Source organism: Littorina saxatilis, linkage group LG2, assembly GCF_037325665.1.
Source record: "Littorina saxatilis isolate snail1 linkage group LG2, US_GU_Lsax_2.0, whole genome shotgun sequence".
Classification (NCBI taxonomy): Eukaryota; Metazoa; Mollusca; class Gastropoda; order Littorinimorpha; family Littorinidae; genus Littorina; species Littorina saxatilis.
In genome coordinates this window covers 30,609,398-30,618,361 of record NC_090246.1, presented here as the reverse complement: position 1 = coordinate 30,618,361, position 8,964 = coordinate 30,609,398, and positions in this window count along the sequence as shown.

Genomic DNA, 8,964 nt, shown 5'->3' with positions numbered 1-8,964 from the left:
AGGAAAGACCAAAAAATGACCTCACAAATGCAAACTTTTCTCAGCTTCTGGGAGCCTCGGCGGCCCCTGGACCCCTGCCTTCAGCCGGGTTGGAACCCCCCCTCAAACGAACTTGGTCAGTCCGGTCCTGGTACATGGTGGCACGGTGTGTGCCAGTGTGTGTGTGTGTGTGCGTGCTTACGTGTGTGTCTGCGAGCATGCGTTTGAGAGATAGACATATCACAGAAAGACTACAAGGTACGTCACTCACCTTCGAGTCTTCTGTGTTCTTGGAGTCGCTTCCTGGGGGAAAATATTGTTCAAGACGGTTTGCCTCTTCCTACAGTCTGTGTAAGGTCAAATAAATACAGTTGAATGATTGTTTGAACTATATGCACCTTTAGTTTTCAGCTTTCGTTCGCTGCAGGTTGTTTTTAACCATCATTTGGACGAATCTTCGTTTGCGAGCCGATCATCCACACGGCGTCTAATTATGCATCCGCACCGAATATGCATACCAGCGCTCATTGGTCTAAAACATATGTAAATATTGTGCGGCAAAGGGAAGCTACCCACGGGAGTTTTCACTTTCGGTATTAGTGAAGAACCGTTTGCCACTTCATTCAAAAGTCTGGGAATGAGGAAAACGTTTCAGTCGACCAATGAAAATAATCATCGAATATCCTGTTATTAACCAATGAGCGCTGGTATGCAACAACAACAACAACAATCAGTCTTCTTTCTTCTGCTGCTGCTGAGACGATGACAATGGTAACAACGATTTACTGTTCATAATGCCTGCCATTCTAAATTATGAATAAACAGTAAAGTGTTATAAGTTATCATTCCTTCAATCGATCACGCTTTCTTTCTTGTCACACGAATTTTTGACACCGCCATCTTCGTTAATACAATTTTTCTTTCAACACTTTCGTTTGTGTTCTTTTCGTTTTCCCTCTATCTGTCTGTTAGTCTGTCTATCTGTCTCTCTGTCTGTCTCTCTAACTGTCTCTCTGACTGTCTGTCTGTCGCTCTCTTTCTTTTTCTCCCTCTCTCTTTAGTTTAAACAATGTTTTATTCAAGTTTTACATGTACTTGAAATGTACATTATCATAAAACAACAACAAACCTCTCTCTCTCTCTCTCTCTCTCTCTCTCTCTCTCTCTCTCTCTCTCTCTCTCTCTCTCTCTCTCTCTCTCTCTCTCTCTCTCTCTCTCTCTCTCTCTCTCTCTCTCTCGTAAAAAAGAAATTGATTTGATATGATTTGATTTGATCTCTCTCTTTCGTTTTTGTAAAAGTTCCTGTGCCTGTGCGCCTTATAAATATCCACTGAACTCGTTGTTGGATCTTACTACATAAGTAAATCCAGTGCACAGAACGGTCAAAGCATTTACTCAACATATGCATGCCTCGGTGACTTGGTCTTGGAAGTGACTAATCTAGTTCGGGTGCACTGTGGGCACAGGTTGTGGCTGTAGAAATCTCTGTCAAACAAAGCTCGCAGTGTGTGCGTGCGTGCGTGTGTGTCCGATATGTGTGTGTGTGTGTGTGTGTGTGTGTATGTGTGTGTGTGTATGTGAGTGTGTGTCAGTGTGTATGTGCGTGTGTGTGTGTGTGTGTGTGTGTGTATGTGTGATGTGTGTGTGTATGTGAGTGTGTGTCAGTGTGTATGTGCGTGTGTGTGTGTGTGTGTGTGTGTGTGTGTGTGTGTGTGTGTGTGTACCAAATACAGATGATATTTCATCAGGTTTACCCATCAGTTGTCGAGTCACACAATTTCGGCTCTCTGGTGTAGATCTACATTATGAATCAGAAGTTATTTTACTCATAATTATGAGGAGTATTAGAATTTTTGCAGGTGGAGTATTCTATATTGATGACTGAAAGTGCTGGAACAGCAAACTGCAGAGGAACTTTACAAGAAGCCTCGTATCCAGTGGAGCTACAGACGTAACAAAGAGACTTCCCTTTACACAGAGGATGCTTGGGGAACTTCATGCAGGCCGAACACGGAAACCCCGAGGCGGCATGCATGAGCAGTACTAATCTCTTGAGCAGTGTCAGACATGACATTTATGGGTTTTATAATATATATGAACATGTATGTATGATGAGTAGTTAATTAATGAAGAAATCACTGATATTTTAATTTGTAATAAGTATACATTAAATAGAGCAAAGTATACATTAAATAGAGCAGTATGGATTCACAGTCCTGTGGGACCATGATTTTGGGGCCTGTAATTTTACCTGTATAGAGTCAGAACCACATCGCCAGATATTCACGTGCAACAGGTGAAAAGCATGAATGTTCAAATGTATGGGGTGAGCTGCGACTGTGTCGCCAGTTAAACAAGTTGTTACAGCACTTGCCAAACTAACATCTTAGAGGCAAGACGGAAGGCTCTGTCGCTCCAATGCGCAGGTAAACTATTTTTCAAGAATGGTTTAGCATAGCAGTATTTTTTATTATGATGGTGAGTAAGCACTGTAATAGTATTCATTCATGTATTATGTATTCATTGTATTGGTTGTTAATGTGGATACTTTAAAGGGTTGTATAACTTGTAGATAATTAGTTCGGACGAGTGTGTGTGGTTGAATGTGAAGTATAATTACGACCCAGGGTGAATGATCAGAGGGCCTCCAACATGTCAAAAGTGTATCGAACAGCAGGCTGACTAGCAAGTGGTCACAACAGTGCTTCAAATCAGAAAAAAAATATGGACCAGTGTATTAAAAACGTAGGCCTTCTTCTTCTTGGCGTTCGCAGAGGTTACACGATCAGTCCAGCGCTGGTGATAAAAACATAGGCCTAGGAGCAACACTACAGTTGACGATGCTTGGAAACAACGGGGCTACGAGGTTGAAAAATAGGGATAAAATCATGTACAGAATTCTGTACAGCAAACGCTACCCGAAACCCCACCTTGAGACCTTGACGTATGACCTTGAGAGCTTCAGTCAACGCTTGAATTTTGCAGTGGAACACATCTACATAATCAAACGTTAGCCACAAAACGATAGGAACTGAAACCTATAAGTGTGGTATACCATTTTGCTGTTGTGAGCATTTAAGTCATTGTGCTCTACAAATAAGTCAACCGTGATATATGTGATTATCTAGCAAGATGTAATTGTTTAGCCTGACGACACAGTTCACCGCAGTGTTACCTTGAGGAAACTTGTGTTAACAGTGTTACCTAGACGTGTATATAATAATGTGCGCGGATCATACCTGCCAAGTCTTGCAAAACTCGCCGACTCGAGCCAGGGTTTAGCTGACTGAGTGTTGGTAGGCTTGACTGATCAAACCAATACTATTGTGCATTTTGTAGTGTATTGTGACGATGACATTTGAAATAATGTTTATGAGCCGCGTATGTAGTGAAAAAAGCCGCCAAGCCGAATTGTGATCAGTATAAGAAACTTAAAATTACGCGCGAGGAATCAACTTCGAAGAATTATTTCGACATTGATGGAAAATATCAATCATGAGTAATTCAGTCTATGTAAGTTTTACGCCCTCACGGCAAAGCCATTAGGGGCATAATTTGGTTTTTTAGTTAGCCTATTACGTTTTTGTCACCAGTAAATCTGTGTTTTTCTATATTTAAAAAAAACACGTTCTTTTTGCTTGATCTTTGTCTAAAACCCGTACCGAAACAATCAATGCCTCGCGCCCCCTAATTGGCGTAAAGGCGCGTCCCCCGGGTGGTGGATGGGGGAACCTTCTCTACTAACTTCTGAGAGAAGGTCGCATCACTCTCGATGCCGTGAACCTAATTAGGATCTTTTTCTTGTTTCTTTATTTCTGCCTCCCCAAAGTCCTTTTACTTTCCTTTTCTCACCCATAAAATTCTTCACTTATTACCCTTGTTAAGTGGTTCTTGTATAGAATATAGTCAATGTTTGTAAAGATTTTAGTCAAGCAGTATGTAAGAAATGTTTAGTCCTTTGTGCTGGAAACTTGCATTCTCCCAGTAAGGTCATATATTGTACTACTAGAGGAATACCCGGCTTCGCCGGGGTGAATCGCGAGACAGAGACAGACAGCGTGGCGGTTCATCACAATCACCTCTGCAGGCGAAGTCCTGTCAAACGGGATTGAGAATTTTAGACAGACAGACAAAAGCCGCTAGACCCCATCACAAACAGAACTCTATAATACATAGGTTTTTGCCTACACACACACACAAACACACACACACACAGAGAAGCCGTATATATATATGCATATCTGTATCTATAAATATATAGAGATAGGTGAGAGTGTATTTTTCGCGTGGCTATAAATTGATTCGACCTTTTCACTTTGACAGTAAGAACAACTTACGGGTGCAAGGGAAGCGTTCTGGACAGCGCAGTGACATTCTAAAAATAGTCACTCTCAGAAACGGGAATTTGGGGTGAACGGCGCGACAGAGACAGACAGCGTGGCGGTTCACCACAATCACCTTTGAAAGGCGAAGTCCTGTCAAACGGGATTGAGAATTTTAGAGCTTATTTCTTAGCCCTATATTATCTGCTGTGGCTTCTCACATGCCAGAACATGCAGACAGACAAAAGCCGCTAGACCCCATCACAAACAGAACTCTATAATACATAGGTTTTTGCCTACACACACACACAAACACACACACACACAGAGAAGCCGTATATATATATGCATATCTGTATCTATAAATATATAGAGATAGGTGAGAGTGTATTTTTCGCGTGGCTATAAATTGATTCGACCTTTTCACTTTGACAGTAAGAACAACTTACGGGTGCAAGGGAAGCGTTCTGGACAGCGCAGTGACATTCTAAAAATAAATAGTAACTTACAACTGAACGGGAAAGCCACACGAAGGAAGGGAGATAAACGCCAAACACTGGAGAAGATAAGGAAGAGTTACTTATAATGGTGAAATGAACACAAAAACGAACATGAGTTTAGCGCTGCGCGCTGAGAGCACGTGTTGAAATATCTCATCGATGATATTGTGTCCGGGGTGTAGCTGAATACGGTGTCCAAATTTGAAAAAGAACCACCGAGAACTTTGGCGTTGTGATGTGGTGTAGCGGCTATGGTGTGTCGGTATGGGGGCCCGGGTAAGCTGAGGTGGAACCAAAATAGCTGAGGTGGAACCAAAATCGGTTCCGCGCAGCGCGCTGAGAGCACGTGTTGAAATATCTCATCGACCAGGTTGTGTCCAGGGTGTACCTGAATATGATCACCAAATTTGAAACAGATCCATCGAGAACCTTGGCCGCGCATCGCGCACAGACACACAGACACACAGACACACAGACACACACACACACAGACACTAGTCGTATATATATATAGACGTTGCAAGCCCCTGGAGCAATTTTTTGATTAGTGCTTTTCTGAACAAGAAACAATTAACAAGTGGCTCTATCCCATCTCCCCCCTTTTCCCTATCCCATCTCCCCCCTTTCCCTCGTCGCGATATAACCTTCGTGGTTGAAAACGACGTTAAACACCAAATAAAGAAAGAAAGAAAGAAACAATCAACGTCTCTCTTTAATCTTTATCTTTTTATCTGTCCTTTGTTAATTAATTCATTTATTCATGTTTTCATGTATTCCTTCTTTCATCCATCCAGTCATTTTTTGGCGCTGGTTTTACTATTATTAAATTAATTATAAATCATTCCTCTTTCTTAAAATGTTTAACACACCTCCTACGTTGTCCCGTGTCGATGTGAGCCGTGTATGAAGCACGAAGCAAACATTTCTAATTCGGCAAAACGCCCAACCGTGTGTTTAGGGATTTACACAGAGAGTGGGAGGTGGGAGGATAAAGAGAGATTTATTTACCTAATCATTTCGTTTTCCGCCCAAGCGCTGGTGCTGCATGTAAAATTAAGGGGGGAAAGTAAGAGTTTAGTGACTGAGTGGTTGAATTGTAACATGTCAGTTTTTGGTGGTGAACCAACCTGTGGATTGTAGAGTTCTGTTTGTGATGTGGTCTGGCGGCTTTGAGAAGCCATAACAGTTAATATAGAGCTTAGAAATAAGCTCTAAAATTCTCAATCCCGTTAGAGAGGACTTCGCCTTCAAAGGTGATTGTGGTGAACCGCCACGCCGCTGTCTGTCTCTGTCTCGCGATTCACCCCGGCGAAGCCGGGTATTCCTCTATGATATGCATCAGTGAACACATCTCACACATGACGGAGGTTTCCCCTACTCCGCTTGCAGTGTGACGTGCTGTAAGCGCGCATCATGTGTTTCACGTGGAAACTGCTTGTCCCGTGCGTTGAGACAGCAGCAATGGGAAAATATTCACACAACAGCTTTGAGCCTTTGTTACACATGACTGCGGCATAGGGCATCTATATCCCGAAAATTGTCACACTCGGATTAACTGCGGCGTTTTTTAAAATAAAAATATCGAAAAAATAATTCGCGTTTCTTTGGTTGCTCGATATAATAGATTTAGTCCCTCTTTAGGACGAGGGCCAGATGCAAAAAAGTATACCTATGCTTATTCTGTTACCCTCGTAAAATAAAGAATTGTATTTGTCATTGATATCGACATAGGCACCAGACTGACAGTTCATTCACAGCCCAAGAAAAAGGACCCTCGTGTCCCGTTTCGCGTTTCTTTTCATCTTAGGCGTGGTGTGTCTCAGTATTACGAAAGGTGAGGTTATCGGCATCAGAAAAGCGGACTTGACAGTGCCACTCCTCGTCAAATGCACCTTCCTATCCCAATGGTGTGACTGCTCGTCACCGAAAAAGGTACAGCCGGTGTAACACAAAATTTTTACTCCACGAAAAATTTACTCCGGAGTAAAAATTTCGCACGTACGAGAAAAGAACTCCCCAAGGCACGAAAAAATTACTCCCTCCACGAAATTTTTACTCCCCATTTTTGACTCACATGCGAAGCAAAAGTGAGTATGTACTCACCCGAGTCGTCCGTCCGTCCGTCCCGCCGTCCGTCCGTCCGTCCGGAAAACTTTAACGTTGGATATTTCTTGGACACTATTCAGTCTATCAACACCTGATGTGGCCTGATGGTGTATGGTTACAAGATCTCAAAAAACATGTGCGGCAACTTGATGGTGATCCTGAAAGGTTCCACTTTTTAACTCGATTTGAATTAAAAAAAAAATAATATTACAAGCCCGTTATTCAAGATATAGAATACAGACTTATAATTCTTACCAAGAAACATCTTAACTACTTTTCATTTTAACAAATTCCACAGAGCATTATCAACTCAACCCCACCCCCTGCCCTCCTCTCCTTATTTTTTGTTTCTTTCTTTCCTCTTTTTGAAAGCGGACAAACACTCAAGTCCTTAATGGCTCAAAACCGTAGGACTTTTAATATTAATTTTAACGCGGCAACTTGACCTCACTTCAAGTTCAAGGTCACAGGGGCCGTAATTGTTGTCTTAAAAACGACCATTTTTCACATTTTCGCATTTTTTTCTGAAGTTATCGAGAATGGCAACCTTAGCTATGTATGCTATACAGGGCAATGTAAGCCCTATCTTTGGACACCAGTTTGGTTGACCTTGCTTCAAGGTCAAGGTCGCAAGGGTCCTTTAAAGTTGGATTGTATACATAGTTTGAACCTTGACCTATGGAAGGTAACTCTTCCAAATCTACATATGTGTGAGGGAAATACATTATACTTACAAAAGTGAGAGTCTAGTATATACTCACCGACATCGTCCGCCTGTCCTTCCGGGCGTCCGGGCGTCCGTCCCCCCCGTCCGTCTGTGAAACCTTTAACATTGTATATCATTTTTCTTGGACACTATTAAGTCTATCAACACCAATTGTGGCCTGATGGTGTATGGTTACAAGATCTTCAGAAACATGTTTGGCAACTTGACCTCACTTCAAGGTCAAGGTCACAGGGTCCTTAGTTGAAATATATATATTTTGAAGTGACCTTGACCTTGAACTATTGAAAATAACTCTTCCAAAACTACATATGTGTGAGGGAAATACATTATATTTTCATACTAACTCACATTAGGTTACATATCTTCAAGTTCCAGGTCAGTTTGAGTTAAACTGATATTTGTCAAAAAAGAGAAAACAGGCGCCAGACTAGAGAGAAGTCGGAGAACTGACGTTCCTTGTTCGACTCGATCCCCTAATGACCAGCGATTAGCATTTTAGGATGGAGAACCTTTTGACACAGTATGCACCATAACTTGGATGCAATTACTGAATGTGCAACTCACAATGGCATTAGTTTTCTGTAATTATTTTCTTTACTGAATAAATATTGTTTTTCTCAGTTTTATTGTAAAATTATTCTGAAAGAAAGATCAAGGTCTGTTCAGCATGTGAGTCGTGTGGGCTTTGCCATTCTTGTTTTTACTTCCAGTAAAAATCTCGTACGCGAAAATGGGATGCGGGCGAAGGGATAATGCCAGTATGTGATCTCGCGCAAACGAATGTCGCGCTACAATCCCTCCACCCCTTCCACCACCAAGACTAACAGGGGACAAGGGAGTAAAAACTTCGTACACCTGGCATGGAAAGTTAAATTTCTCGTGTTAGGGTGAAGTAATTTATTCGATTTTTAATCGTCAGGGGAGTAAAATTTTTGTACGAAATGTTTACTTGTAACTCACCTGTCGTGGGGAGTAATTTTCTCGTGTAATGGGGGAGTACTTTTTTCGTAAAGGGAGTAACATTTTCGTACGAAATTTTTACTCCGGAGTAAAAATCTCGTGGGAGTAATTTTCTCGTGTTACACCGGGGCGTGAACAACATAAAATTAAACACAAATACACGTCTAAAGTGACCATCAGCGGTAATAAACTGTGGTAAAATTATTATCAAGTAAATGCTTGAACGTGTATAATACAAGTCCGTATATAAATGAATGTTACAGGCGCATCCTTTGTGTTCTTTTCGTTGTAAGCTTACCAAGAGCAGACAACTGTATCATTGGCTGTTCACATCAGCCGACAAAACTATTGCAGGGGCCCTGCGCTGAGT